Below are 14994 nucleotides of genomic sequence, written 5' to 3' on the forward strand. Positions count from 1 at the left end.
AGGTCGGGGACGTTCCCGGACCTATGGAGAGAATGTCGGATGGTCCTCTTGAGGAAGGATGGGAGGCCGGGGGATTCTCCCTCCGCGTACCGGCCCATTTGTCTCCTGGATGAGGCGGGCAAGATCTTCGAGAAGAGCATTGTTGCCCGCCTCTCCAGGCACCTGTCCCGCGACGGCCCCGATCTGGCGGACTGCCAGTTTGGCTTCCGGGAGGGGCGATCGACGGTCGACGCTATCGACCGTCTCAAGTCGCTCTCGGACAATGCCGTGGCAAGGGGCGGGGTGTGCTTGGCGGTGTCCATTGACATCGTCAATGCGTTCAACACCCTGCCCTGGTCCGCCATCAGGGAGGCCCTCGTTGATCACCAGGTGCCTCCCTATCTGAGGCGGGTGATCGGGGCCTACCTGCGGGACAGGTGGGTTGAATACCCGGGCCGGTACGGGATGATACGGAGGGAAGTGGACCGCGGGGTCCCGCAGGGGTCCGTTTTAGGACCGCTCCTGTGGGACCTGGGTTACAACGCGGTCCTGGAAAGGGCCTCCCTGCCCGACGGTGCCACCCTCGTCTGCTACGCGGACGACACGTTGGTGGTCGCCGTCGGGAGTACCTTCGAGAGGACCATCCGACGAGCGGAGGTTGCGGTGGCAGCCGTCGTCGCGAGGATCCGCGATCTGGGGCTGAAAATAGCCCCCGAGAAGGCCGAGGCTGTCTGGTTCCACGGACGGCCTCGGTCTCGGCCACCGGCCAGATCGTGGATCCGGGTTGGAGAAGCCTGCGTCGAGGTGAAGTCCGAGTTGAAATATCTCGGACTGATCCTCGACAGCCGCTGGAGCTTCGATGCGCATCTCGACCGACTCGTCCCCCGAGTCGAAAATGCGGCGGCCTCTTTGGGCCGTCTGCTGCCCAACCTCGGGGGACCGGGAGATTTGGTGCGCCGCCTATACCTGGGCGTGGTGCGGTCTATGGCCTTATACGGTGCCCCAATATGGGCGCCGTACGTGATGACCAGCCGGCGCAACACGCTGTTGTTGCGCCGAGTGCAGAGGCGGATGGCCATCCGCCTCATAAGAGGTTACCGCACCACGTCTACCGTGGCGGCGCTTGCTCTGGCGGGAGAGCTTCCCTTCGAGCTTCAGGCGGCGGTGCGCGCCTATGTTTATAGGCGCACAAGCATCGCCAGCCGTGCTCGAGGGGCCCCGCCAGAGCGAGAGACGGTCGAGGGCTTCGAGCTCCAGGCCCGGCGACTAGCGCTCGCCAGATGGCGTGCCGAGCTTTGCACCCACGCCGGCGAGCGCGTCCCCGGGGCTCTCCTGCCGCACTTCACCTCGTGGCGGGAGAGACGGCATGGCAGGCTCACCTACCGAGCGACGCAGGTGTTCACCGGGCATGGCTGCTTCGGTGTCTACCTGTGTCGCATCGGGCGGGAAGCGACGACGGTGTGCCACCACTGTGGCGCGGAGGAAGACTCGGCGCAGCACACGCTGGAGGAATGTCCCGCCTTTTCAGCGCTGCGCCGAGTCCTAAAACGGGAAGTCGGTCACGACCTCGCACTCTCCAGCCTAGTTGGGGCCATGCTGGAGAGCCCGGGGAAGTGGGCGGCAGCAATCTCTTTCTGCGAGGAGGTTATTTCGCGGAAGGAGGCTGCCGAGCGGGATCGGGAGCTTACAGATCCCGCCCGACGTGCCCGGGGACGGCGTGCGCGCCCACGCCGAGAAACCCCGGGCAGCTGAGAGTAGGCGGGCGGCGGGTGTACCAGTACATGCTGGTTTCATTGCCCGCCGCCCGCCAACAGAGGAGGACCTCCCCTGTTGTGAGTGGGGGATGACGAGTCGCCTGAGGGAGGCGAGGGCTAATTGTGATCCTCCTCCAATATACTCGTCGTCCCCCCGGCGGCCGCTGTGATCAGGGCGGGGGCCCTGGTCACCTATCGCGCGGTCGCCGAGTCGGGGCGGTGCGGGGTGCGACCCCTCGCGCCGCCGAATTTAAATGGATTTTAGGGGGGAGGATTTATCTCCCCCCGGGACGCAGCCGGCCATCGTTACCATTTTGATGGCCGGCCATGCGAGGGGGAGCCGCGGTAGTGTTCTTCAAGAGTTCCCGTGGCTCCCCCGTTGAATCGCCAGCGATCGGTCCTGCGTCCTCAGGTCGCCGTGGAGGTTTTAGTGGGTCAATCCCCACACTACCCTCGTCCCGCTCCCCCGGGCGGGGCGGGGGTGTCTGGCGAGCAGATTTCCTCCACGTAAAATAAAAAAAAAAAAAGGTTATGTCAGGAATGACCGGGAGTCTGGAGGGGACTCTCTCGTGTCCGTGTGCGCCCCCTATCTGGAGGGTACAGCGGTTAACACCGGTGGGCACTGCCGGGCCGCCATTAGTAGGGGGGTCCGAACCCAGCCCAGCCAGCTGGGAGGCAGCCCTGCACAGTGGTAGGGCGTAATCGCTAAATCCCGCTTCTCGTAGTAGTGCCGAGTGGCGACCGGACGGGTACCCTGCTGCGGGGAGCGGGGGGGAACCGACGAGGCCACCGGATTGTAGGGACGCTCAGACATCGGTGGGGTCCAGGACGGGCTGCCGGTGCCCCTTCTCTTGGCGATCCTCCTGGCCACGCTATACATTTACACTTTTTTTGCACACCTTGTACTGTCCCTTTTGTGTTTTTACCTTTTTTTTCTTATTATGAATCACGAAAAAACGAAGCAGGTACCTACAGTGCCGCCTGCATCTCTCTGCCGTGCCGAGATAAGGGTGTTTCCCGGCACCCGCAATTCCTCCAGGTCGGTAGGCAACCAGGCCGACCTGGAAGCGATGGCTACTGGAAGTCAACGAAGCCAACGCCGCGACGCCGAGCAGGAGGGTTCTCCTTTCCTGCCCAGGAATAGTCTGGCACGGTCTCCGCCGTCGGGATCCCGCGATCCCGTTCGCGAGACCGGAGACGAGAGTCCCCGGACGGTGGCCGTTACGGCATCTTCTCCTGTTCCCAATCCCTCCTCTCCCCCCTTCTTCTCCCCCTTCCCCCCTTCCTCCCTCTTCACCTTCCCTTCTTCCCCCACCCTTGGCTCCGGAAAGGGGTCGGCGGGGAAGAAGAGGATTAAGAGGAAGAGGACTGCTTTCTCATCGCCCGAAGAGGCTTATGAAGGCACGTCTGACGAATCGACGTCGGCCAGCGGTTTTTTGAGTCCCCTGCCTTGCTTGGAGACTCAAGTCAAGAAGGCGGTTGCCGGTACGCGAGCCCTCGCCAAGAAGCTAGGCGCCTCAGCTGAGCAGGAGGAGTGCACGCGTAAGCTCTTCAACATTATTATTAGGAGCCTTAACGAGGTGCAACATGCGGTCAAGGCAATGAGGAGGAACGATCGCGCCCCCTCAACCTCAACTCCAGCCCACCGTCCTTCAACACGGAGCTCCCCAGCTCCGGACGCGAAGCCTGGAGGTCGCGGGGTTACTACGGGCACGCAGACTGAGCCGACGACGGAGAGTATGGACACCGAGTGCACCGCTCCGCCGAAAACCAGGTCTTGCGGCACTCAGACCTGCGACCCGCAAGAAGTGGACCACCATGACGTCGCGGAGTGGACGCGCGGGTCCAGGGACTGGCCATCTCTTCGAGCACTGGTAGACAGGAGGTGGGCGGAGTCGTCTTTCGTGAACACGACAATTGTCGAGGGTAACCCCCTCGCTAGCTGTCCGGACGACGATCTGGCATGTTTCGCCCCAGCTGACCTCGAGGTGGGAACGGGCCCTGCCCGCTTCCTTTTCGACCGGATACCGGGGGTTGCTGACCTGAGGGCGGACCCTCCATCGGTTGGTGAGTCCACTTTTCTCACCCTTAGGACATCCATTCCGCGCCGCGACGCCCCCCCCCCCAGAATCCGCGAGAAAAAAATATTTTTCGCGGCTGATAGGGCATCCGGGTCTAGCACTTTTGCTGCGGAAAACGCGTACAGGGCTCTCGCGCACTTAAGGGAGTTGGGAGTCAAGATGGCATGCAAGTGCATAGCCATTGCCTCCCACCCCGACATTCCTCCAGAGCCGTTCCGAAAGATGCTCGAGGCGGTATTTTCGGGAACCGGGGTTGCGATTAAGATCTGGGGGATCCCAGCCGGCCAAGTGCGTCGCCCCCCCCCCCCGAACAGCCCTCCGACACGGTACTGGTGAGGGGCGAGAACCTCACGTACGCTCAGATGCTTCGGGCCGTAAAGGATAAGGTCGACATCGACGGCGCGGGGATTCTCGTCTCCGACGTCAGGACCAGCAGGGATGGACACATGCTCATTCAAGTGAGGGGCGACGGGGCGAAGGCCAGGGCCCTCAGCTCCCTTGTTAACGAAAAAGTACAGGGGCTTAGGGCGTCGGTCGGGGTGGGAAGGGGCCCTCTCCGCACCTTGCACCTCCGCCGTGTCGAAGGCGACGCGACCGTCGACGACATAAAGGCGGCCATTCACCAGAGGCTGCCCGAATTCCCACCCGACAGCTACAAGATACGCGCTCTCCGGCCGGCGTTTGCTGGGAGACAGAATGCATCTATTCTGGCTCCCGCGTCGGTGGCGGCGCGTATCCTCGCCCTCAGCCCGCTACGCGTGGGCTGGAGCTGCTGTCTGGTAACTGAGCGCGAGGAAATCCTCCAGTGTTTCAGGTGCCGGGGATGCGGACATCGGGCCGCCGATTGTAAAGGGCCAGACCGTACAAAGGTCTGCCGCAAATGCGGCGCTGATGATCACCGGGCAGGCGAGTGTAAGGGGCGCGAGAGGTGCGTGGTTTGCGACCAGGACGGGCACCGGGACGGGGGTCTCCGGTGCCCTGCCTACCGCAAGGCCCTTGAAGAGGCTGGGAGTAAAGGGGGGAAGCCCCCTTCTAACGAACGACGGCCTAAGATAACGCCGCGAGCGCGAACCTCTCCCCCTTCGGTCGAAAAAGGGATTAGCTCGTCCGCGGCGCGTAATATAACACCTGAGCAGTCTACTCGTCGGGATGAAGCCGGCACTAGTTCTGGGGGTGGCGTTACGCGTGCGGGTGGATGTCCGCAGCCTGCACCGCGCGGTGCATCGGCCGGGGGGGTATCCCCCGTGCCAAGTAGCGCGTTGCCAACGCGCAGCGATGTCTGCGCAGACCAGGGCGCAGACTCGGCCTCTCGCCGCGAGCCGAGCCGGAAAGAGCCGAAGCTCAGGCTGAAGAGAGCGCCGGCTCAGGGACGCGCGGGGGGAGACGGGCTGACGAGCCTGGGTGACGTCGTCTCGCGACCGCGCATCACGGAACGCGCAGGCGGCGGCGCAGGCGCGGCCGAGCGAGGCGGAAACACACGACAGGAGCCGAGCGGCTCTACAAGCACTGCGGAACAGGGACGTGCGGAGAGGGACGGTCCTCTCCGTCAAAATACAGAAAGTAAGACTGACGTCACGTAACGTCTGTTTCAATACGCGACCGACACGCACGGTTTTTGTGCAAGAGTTTTTGTGCAAGGGTATACTTTTTGTCGGCCTTCTTTTAATACCTTTTTCTTTTTCTTACCTTTTAGTTTCTTTTAGTTATAACGTTAGCTTATCGGTCGCTAACCGATAAGTTTGAAATTCAATTTAATTAATTTAATTTAGTGAAGTGCAGTTTGTGGGTGTAACGGCAACGCCGCACTTAACAGTGCTGCACGGGATTTACTTATTGGATTACCAGAATACCTTCGCATCTATTCTAGCAGAGCGCTAACGTCTTGCCGACGGTAAATCCCATTTTTACTTTTAATTTTCGATTCTTACGAAACGTTATACTAGTGCGCCGCAATGGCCAATATGGCCAGTTCACAAAGTATCCGGCTGGGGGGTCTCAACGTTCTTCAGATCAACCTGCATAGGTGTCGGCTAGCTCACGATTTACTGCAGCAGGCTGTGCGTGAGCTCGAGGTCGACGTTGTCCTCGTGTCGGAGCCCTGGACCGTTCCAGGTGACTGGCACAGGGATGAAACCGGAAAGGCGGCCGTCTGGGTCGCGGGGAGGGGCGCTGCGGGGGCGGGAGTTAGGCCTGTCGGGGCCGTTCGGGGGGCGGTGGCGGTCGGCGTGGGTGATCTCACCCTCGTCGGCTGCTATTTCTCCCCGAATATTCCGCTCACTGAATTCGGTGCCCTTCTCTGTGATCTTGAGGCCCTAATTGGAAATATCCCTCTGGGCCAGATTGCAGTGGGCGGGGACTTCAACGCGAAGTCCCCGGCCTGGGGATCGGTCTGCTCCGATGCACGGGGGCACGCCGTCCTCGAGCTCATAAATAGGGTGGGCCTCGTCCCGGTAAAGAGTACCGGGTCGTTTACTTTTGAGAGGGGGAGCCAGCGCTCCCTCATTGATTTCATGTTTTGTGGCGGCGGCGCCTATGCCAGGTTGATGGAGAGCAGGATCCTCGACGTTGAGACTGCCTCCGACCACCGGTACATTTTACATAAGTTTGGTGGGTGCGCGGCCGGGCGGGGACCGTATCTCGGCCCACCGCGCCGGAGCATCGACACCAGGCGATTTTTAGACCTATATTGCAGGTATGCGCATGAAGCTAACCCTCTCAGTATTGTTACTGTTGAGGATGTGGACGCGTACATAGACATGATTGTCGACCTGGCCGGACGAGCGTCTCGCACCCTCCGCCCCGGGCTGCGCGATAAGCGTCCCGTGTGGTGGTGGAGTAGCGAGATCGCGACGGCCAGGAAAATGGTTTGTAAGGCCAGGCGAAGCCTGCAGAGGGCCAGGCGCGGTCGGGATGCCGGGGCCCTTGAAGTCCGTATCTCGGCGTATAAAGTTCTAAAAAAGGACTTGGCACGCTCTATTGCGATTGCCAAGTCCGCCGCGTGGAAAACATTTACTGATAGCGTGGAGGCTGATGTGTGGGGCCGGCCGTACTTTTGGGTCAGCGGCAGGGTCAAGGGACGCTCTCCGCCAGCATCCCTTAGTGCCGGCGAGGTTGCGGGCGTCGTCCGCAAGCTTTTTGTAACGGAGCCTCCCAGTGGGGCTCCTTTCCCTCGAATTGAGGAGTTTGTATCAGAGTGCCCTGCCTCTTCTAGGCAGTTTTTTACAGAGGACGAGGTCGAGGCGGCCATCAAAAAGGTCAAGAGGAAGGCGGCCGGCGTCGACGGCATCGCGTCCTCCGTGGTCTGGGCTCTTGGGAGAGAGGCACTCAGCCATATCGCCCACCTTTTCAACACATGCCTCGAACTGGGATATTTCCCGGAGGCTTGGAAGGTGGGCCGGCTAGTGTTGATCCCCAAGAAGCCTGGACCCGGGGGCGTGGTGTCGTGGCGCCCGCTTTGCCTCCTCTCGAACTTCTCCAAGGCGTTTGAGTATTGTCTCAAGGAGCGCCTGGCGTCCGGGGTGGCCTTCGCAAGCAATCAATTTGGCTTTGTCAAGCGCAAAAGCACGGTCGATGCCATGTGTCGCCTCATCGACACATGGGACGCTGCCAAGCGTACAGGATTGCATTGCGTAATGGTTGCCTTGGACGTCAGGAATGCCTTTAACACCGTAAGGTGGGACGGTATTTTGGGCGCCTTGGCGGGGAAAGGGGTCTCGGCTCCGCTGCTGCGCGTGCTGAGTAACTATCTCAGTGGGCGCGTGGTGGAGGCGATGACCCCGACCGGACCTGAGCGTTTTCCAGTTCATGCCGGGGTGCCTCAGGGCTCCGTTCTCGGCCCTTGGCTCTGGAACGCCCAATATGATGGTCTCCTCGAGATGCCTCTTCCCAGGCACTGTAGTGTAATAGGATTTGCGGACGACGTCGCCCTGCTCGTCGGCGCGCGCAGTGCCGACCGCGTGGTTGCGTTGGCCGAGCAAACGCTCGCCCGCATCCACGCGTGGTTCCGGGACAACCATCTTGAGCTGGCGGAGGAGAAGACCGAGGTCCTGCACCTGACCAGCAGGAAGGCTCCGGAGGCCCTCCAGCTGGCCCTCGGTTCGGCGTCCCTTCGAGGCGGCGGATGCGTGCGCTACCTCGGACTGCTGATCGAGGGAAATCAGTGTTTTCGCGCACATGTCAGGCGAAGCTGCGAGAAAGCAGCCAAGTACGCGGGCCTGCTAGCCCGAATCCTTCCCAATATCCGGGGCGGGGGCTACTGGGCTCGGCTGCTCTATTATAGGGTGGTCGAGTCGGTGGTTCTCTACGCGGCCCCTGCTTGGGCGCACGTGGCGTCGAGGTGCGGCAACGACAAGGCCATTAACGCGGTCCAGCGTTCGATCCTGGCTCGAGTGGCCAGGTCGTACAGGACCGTGTCCCTCGACGCCGTTTGCGTTCTGGCGGGCGTGCCGCCTCTGGTGTTGGTGGCGGAGGAAAGGCTTCGCATCTTTCGCAAGCTGTCCACCCTCGACCGGGGCTCGGAGGGCTTCGTGTCGGAGGCTGGGCGGGTTAAAGCTGAGGAAAAGCTTGTCACGCTGCAGCGTTGGCAGGACAGATGGGATGCTGCAAAGCATGGACGCTGGACCCACCGCTTGATTCCCGTTATCAGCGAGTGGGTCCAGTGGGGCCCTAAAATTCTCAGTTTTCACCTGACCCAGTTTATCACCGGTCACGGATGCTTCTCTGAGTACCAGTCGAGGATGGGCTTTTCGACTAGTGATCTCTGCCTGGCATGTGGGCGTGGGCCTGATGGCCCCGTTCATGCGTTCCTGGAGTGCGGGCGTTTTGCTGCCGAGAGGGGCGCCGCCGAAGGGTCGATGGGAATTGCTATCAGCCTCGGAAATTTTATGGCGCTTTTGAAAAACGAATCCACCAGGACCACTCTCGTGTGCTATATCACCTGTGTTGCCAAGCAACGAGAAGAGCTTGACAGGCTTGAAAAACGACGGCACCGCAGGGTGCGAAGCACCTCCAGTTGAAACTGGTTGCGTCTCTAGGCTAGGCGTTCACTATTTGTTCCGGCCGAATCGCGGACCGCGGGTCAACGCACGCTCGACTTTCGATGTACGCCGTCTCGCCGTTTTTGTCGAATAAACGGCGAGGCGGCAAGACAATAACACGATCGACGTGCGTTGGCCCGACCGTCAAACGCTCGCCTCGGCCTAAATGTACACATGCAGCGTTTTTGCCTTAGGAGGCAATGACCGGCCTTCGACACCTGACGATGCGTCACCTTGAGCATCGGCCAGGTGTCTATATATACTGCCGCAAATGTAATAACGAAATCCTGCTCTCCAAGATATCGATATCGAACAGTCAAGTTTAATTTAGCGCCCTTGCGCCTATACGAAGCCGTGCTTCAGTTTTTATATTCGATCGTAGCCGTGCTACTCTTTATACGACAAACGGAGCCGTGCTCCAAAAGCTTGTAAATCAAAGGACTGTGGAGTCCGAGTCAAATAAATCGAGTGTCGTCTCCTCCACGAATTCCGGCGTTTTAATTTTGTGCCGTGCGCAACATTTCTGGTCCTTCGAGCCGGATTCCGGAGACGACACAGGAGAGATAAATCATCTCCATCAACAGCGTCGATCACGCAGTCGATCGACGCATACGAGTCCACTGTGACACTGCTGGTCAACATGGAGCAACTCATCAAGGAGCAGGAGCTCACCATCGGGGGGCTTTGCCGGATCCTGCCCAATTTCAAACGTCTGGGAAAGGCGAAATTCACCGAAGCCGCCGCCGAAGAACGCCTTCGCCGCCTGCGGACCGAGTGGGACGCGTGCCGACGCCTCCACCTACAGTTGGAGCTGAAGGCCACTGGCGAAGAACGGGAAACCCGCGACTACTTTAAACAGGGGTACTTCGAGCGGGCCGAAGCAGAGTTTGAACAGGCAAGTGACTTTTTCGTGGAACTGATCGCTTCATTTAGGAGCGGAGCGTCTGCGTTGGCTGACGCGAGCCAGACCAGGGAGCCCGACTCCTGTAGCGCGCCCGTGGCGCAGCTACCGCGACTCCCATTGCCGAGGTTCGCCGGCTGCTACACGGAGTGGCCGAGCTTCTCGGACCAGTTTGAGTCGCTGGTCGTGAAGAACCGGACTCTTCACGACGTCCAGCGACTTCAGTACCTCAAGGGTGCTTTAGAGGGAGAAGCAGCGTCCGAGATTGCTCACTACTCCGTGACAGCGGCGAACTTCGGCATCGCGTGGGCGGCCTTGGTCAGGAGGTATGACCGGAAGCGACTGGTCGTCAGTGCGCTCCTGTCGAGCTTCCTGACCCTTGCGCCGCTCACCCGCGATCGCGACGGCAGCGGTCTCGCCTTGCTGCGTCGTCGCACTAACGAGGCGTTGGCCCAGCTGCGAAACTTGGGGCGGCCGGTGGACCATTGGGACGACCTGCTGGTCCACCTAACGGTGGAAAAACTCGACCCGAAGTCGAGAGAGGCGTGGGTCCACGAAATCCGCGCCGCAGTGGATCCACCCACGTATGCCTGTCTCGACGAGTTCCTGGAGTATCGGGCCGGGTCCTTCGCGGAGCTTAGGATGGCTCCGGAGCCCTCGGCTACCTCCGCGGAGCGTAGGCCGGCCCGACCTCCACCACCGGTACGCTCCCACGCGATGGCGACGACGACGACGGCGAGCCGTTGCCGGAAGTGCGGCGACAACCACCCGCTGTTCCGGTGCCCTGCGTTCAGGGGCATGGCGATCAACCTGCGCCGGGATTTTGTTAGGGCGCGCGGTTGCTGCTTCAACTGCCTCCGTTCGGGACACCCCGCGACATCGTGTCCCTCCGCGTCGCGCTGCTCCGTTTGCAACGGCTCGCACCACACCCTGATTCACAAGGATTCCGGGGTTGGTGGCGGGCCAGAGTCAACCGCGGTAGAACTCGGGCGGGAAACAGCGACGAATATCTCCGCATCGTCCGTGGTCCACAACTGCGTCGCACGCTGGAGCGGGAGCAGGGCCGTACTGCTCGCGACCGCTCTAGTATGGGTAGAGACACGCGACGGGGGGGTAAAGCCGGTGAGAGCCCTGTTGGACCAGGGATCGGAGGCGACCTTCGTCTCCGAATCCCTCGTCCAGGCCCTCCGCCTTCCTAAGCGGCCCGCGGCTATCACCGTGACGGGTGCGGGGGACGCGCCGGTGGGTCGCGTGACTTCGCGGGTCGATCTGGTGTTACGGTTGACCGGGCGCGGGAACGCTCCTATGCCGCTTTCCGCGTTCGTCCTCCGGAGACTTACCGGGTACGCGCCCAAGACGACCGTCGATATTCGCGTTTACCCGCATCTGCAGGACCTCGTTTTAGCGGACCCTGATCCGACTAGAGATCTCCCTGTAGATCTCTTAATCGGGGCCGATCGTTACGGAGATGTGATCGGTCCCGGCCTGCGCCGCGGAACACCCGGCCAGCCAATCGCGCAAAATACCATATTCGGTTGGGTCGTCTCGGGCGCCGCGTCGACACCCGCGAACGAACCCGATCCCTCCGCGGCGTCCCTGCACTGTCGCGCGGAGGAAAGGTTGCAGCAGCAATTGCGTTGTTCTGGGAGCCCGAGGAGGCGAGTCCCAAATCTGTTCCCCCCCCTGACGAGTCGAGGTGCGGCGAACATTCCGTCAACACCGTCTCACGGCGGGCGGACGGGCAGTGCGTGGTTCGGTTACCCCTTGCGTACCGAACCACCCCTCGCTCTCGGCTCGTCAAAGGGCCGTGCCCTAGCCATGCTCCACGGAGTCGAGCGGCGACTCAAGGGCGACAGAAATAAGAGCAAAAATATTGCTGCAGGAGTTATGGTTGGGGGGTGCGGATTGGGACGCTCCGCTCCCGGACGAGCTCAACCAGACGTGGTGCGAACTCGTCGCCGAGTTACCGCTCTTAAGCGCCGCACGAGTGCCACGCTGGTTTGGCATTTAGCACGGGTGGCATCTTCCCATCCCCGCGCAGGGGGGAGCAATACGAGTTGCACGGTTTCGCGGACGCGTCTTCGCGCGCGCATGGAGCGGTGGTGTATCTGCTAGTGCGACCGTTCCCGAGCGAACCCTCGGGAACCCAGGTGACCCTCGTCGCCTCGCGGGCCAGGGTCGCTCCCGTCAACATGATACAGATTTCTCGCGGCCCTTCGTCGAAGGAGGAATAGTCCCTCGGATTACAAAGCGCCGATGCGGCGGGCGAGGATCCTGTGGCTCCATTGGCTGCAGGGTGGCGCCTTCGCATCGGAGATACGCGCCGTCCGAAAGTCCCAATTCGTCGGGCGATCGTCGCCCTTGCGGCGGTTGAGCCCATTTCTTGACGAGGCAGGATTGCTCCGCGTGGGGGGACGTCTAGACAACTCGTCCCGCGCGTACGACGAGAAACACCCCATCCTCCTCCCGAAGCACCCAGTGGTGGATTTGCTGGTGGAGGCTGTGCACCTCACGGCCCTCCACAGTGGACCCCAGCTCACCTTGAGCGTGCTGAGGAGGACGTATTGGCTTCTGGGCGCCCGAGACACGGTTAGAAGAGTGACCTGGAGGTGCGTCGCTTGCGCAAGGCATCGCGCATCTCCAGCGTCCCAACTCATGGGCACGTTGCCCTTATCGCGGGTAAACCCTTCGCGGCCCTTCTCGCACGTGGGCGTCGACTATGCGGGCCCCCTCTGGACCCGCATGGGGAAGGGCCGGGGTTATCGGGCCCAGAAGTCATACATCGGGGTGTTCGTGTGCTTCGCGACCCGCGCGATCCACCTCGAGCTGGTGAGCGACTGCACCACGGCGGGCTTCTTGGCTGCACTGCGGAGGTTCGTCTCCCGTCGGGGTAGGCCCGCTGCTATTTATTCCGACAACGGAACGAACTTCCGCGGTGCCGCACGGGAGCTCGCAGCGATGGTTCGGGCGGTCCGCGACTCAGCCGAGGTATCGGCCTTTCTCGGAGAGGCCGACATCGTGTGGCATTTCTCCCCACCCGGAGCCCCGCATTTCGGCGGTTTATGGGAAGCGGGGGTTAAGGCAGTAAAACGCCACTTAGCAGGGGTGGTTGGCCAGCACACCCTCACCTTTGAGGAGATGTGCACCCTGTTGTGCACCGTCGAGGCATGCCTTAATTCCCGCCCCCTAACACCGATGTCGAGCGATCCGACGGACTACGCGGCCCTTACACCAGGGCATTTCTTGACGGGAGCACCCTTGCTTACGCTTCCGGGAGAACGTTCGCCGGACACCGCCGCCTCCCCCTTGTCCCGATGGCAAGGGGTCGAAACCATGCGTGCCAATTTTTGGAAACAATGGAACCGCGAGTATCTCCACACGCTGCAGGAGCGCAGCAAATGGTGGCGTGCCGAGAGGAACCTGCAGGTGGGAGATCTCGTGGTTCTTCGCGACGCGAATTGCCCACCGGCGTGTTGGCGTCTCGCACGCGTGCAGACGCTGCACCCCGGTGAGGACGGCCGAGTTCGAGTCGTAACCATCCGCACCGCCGGCGGATGTTACACTCGGCCGATCACGCAGCTCGTGCGCTTGCCGGTGGACATGCCCGCTGGACCCTCCTCAGGACCGGAGCAGTAGCGAGGGAAGGCGAGCGTACATGGCGGGCGGAGCGAGCTCGCCATTAGTTATTAAGATCAGCGGAGCTGAGGCGGGCGGTATGTTCCGGCCGAATCGCGGACCGCGGGTCAACGCACGCTCGACTTTCGATGTACGCCGTCTCGCCGTTTTTGTCGAATAAACGGCGAGGCGGCAAGACAATAACACGATCGACGTGCGTTGGCCCGACCGTCAAACGCTCGCCTCGGCCTAAATGTACACATGCAGCGTTTTTGCCTTAGGAGGCAATGACCGGCCTTCGACACCTGACGATGCGTCACCTTGAGCATCGGCCAGGTGTCTATATATACTGCCGCAAATGTAATAACGAAATCCTGCTCTCCAAGATATCGATATCGAACAGTCAAGTTTAATTTAGCGCCCTTGCGCCTATACGAAGCCGTGCTTCAGTTTTTATATTCGATCGTAGCCGTGCTACTCTTTATACGACAAACGGAGCCGTGCTCCAAAAGCTTGTAAATCAAAGGACTGTGGAGTCCGAGTCAAATAAATCGAGTGTCGTCTCCTCCACGAATTCCGGCGTTTTAATTTTGTGCCGTGCGCAACACTATTTATTTATTTATTTTTCACTATTTATTTATTTATTTATTTTTTTTATATTTGTCCCTTATTTATAGGTTTTCTTTTCAGACTCCGGGGTTCTCCTAGGTTTGTCTAGGTGTTCCATGTTTATTCTTTTTGTCTCTAGGTTTAGCATAGGCTTACCGTGGCCTTTGTCAAACGGTTATGACAGATGATCCAGACACCCACCGTGCAGGAATCCCGAGAGGGGACGCCGCGGTGGGTGTACTGCGCAAAGGCTGAAGCCTGAGGAGGGGTTTAGTGGGTATACCAGGCATTGCACCTTTTCGCCAGGGAGTCCCACACTCCCGCCCACCAACATCCAGGGGCGGCGTGCGCAAAGCATTCCCCTCCTCCTGAAAAAAAAAAAAAAAAAAAAAAATGTCAAGGTTATGTCAAGGTTATGTCAAGGTTATGTCAAGGTCCCCCCCGAGTCCGCTACCTTGTCGTGGTGGGGGGGCTTCGTGCCCTAATGATCCTCAAGGCTGTGCCGGCGGGGATTTTATTCCCTGGCAGGTTCTACCATGCCGGAGTGGCTTGAGGTGAGGGGCCAACTAAAGTCGGACACATACCGTAAACCTGTGGTCATGTTTGGCGGTGGCGGTCTGTGGCCACCCAGGGTTGAGAGGCGACCCCCGAACTAGTCCTCGCGAAGGTTGTTGCTACTACCGAGTCGATGGGTGCGTCGACGATGAAGGCATTTTAGACCGTCAGTGCGTTGTACATGTAGTACTCCGCACAATGGCGAGGCCCGAGATTAAGCATGCGGGCTGTGGCGTGTTCATGTACAGCATTGAATATGCTGTACTACTCCCTACCGGGGGACTGTTGTCACTTGTGGCTGCAGTCCCCCGCGTCACGTTATGCGGTTTTTCTGGTCTGACTGGAAAGCCGCATTTTCGTTGTATGAACACGCCACAAAGCAACACGCCGTCGGATTGAATGTTGCTGCTGAGTCGATAGGTGCATCGGCGATGAAGGCATTTGAGACCGTCAGTGCGTTGCAC

The sequence above is a fragment of the Megalopta genalis genome, unplaced genomic scaffold (assembly GCF_051020955.1).
Source record: "Megalopta genalis isolate 19385.01 unplaced genomic scaffold, iyMegGena1_principal scaffold0046, whole genome shotgun sequence".
Classification (NCBI taxonomy): Eukaryota; Metazoa; Arthropoda; class Insecta; order Hymenoptera; family Halictidae; genus Megalopta; species Megalopta genalis.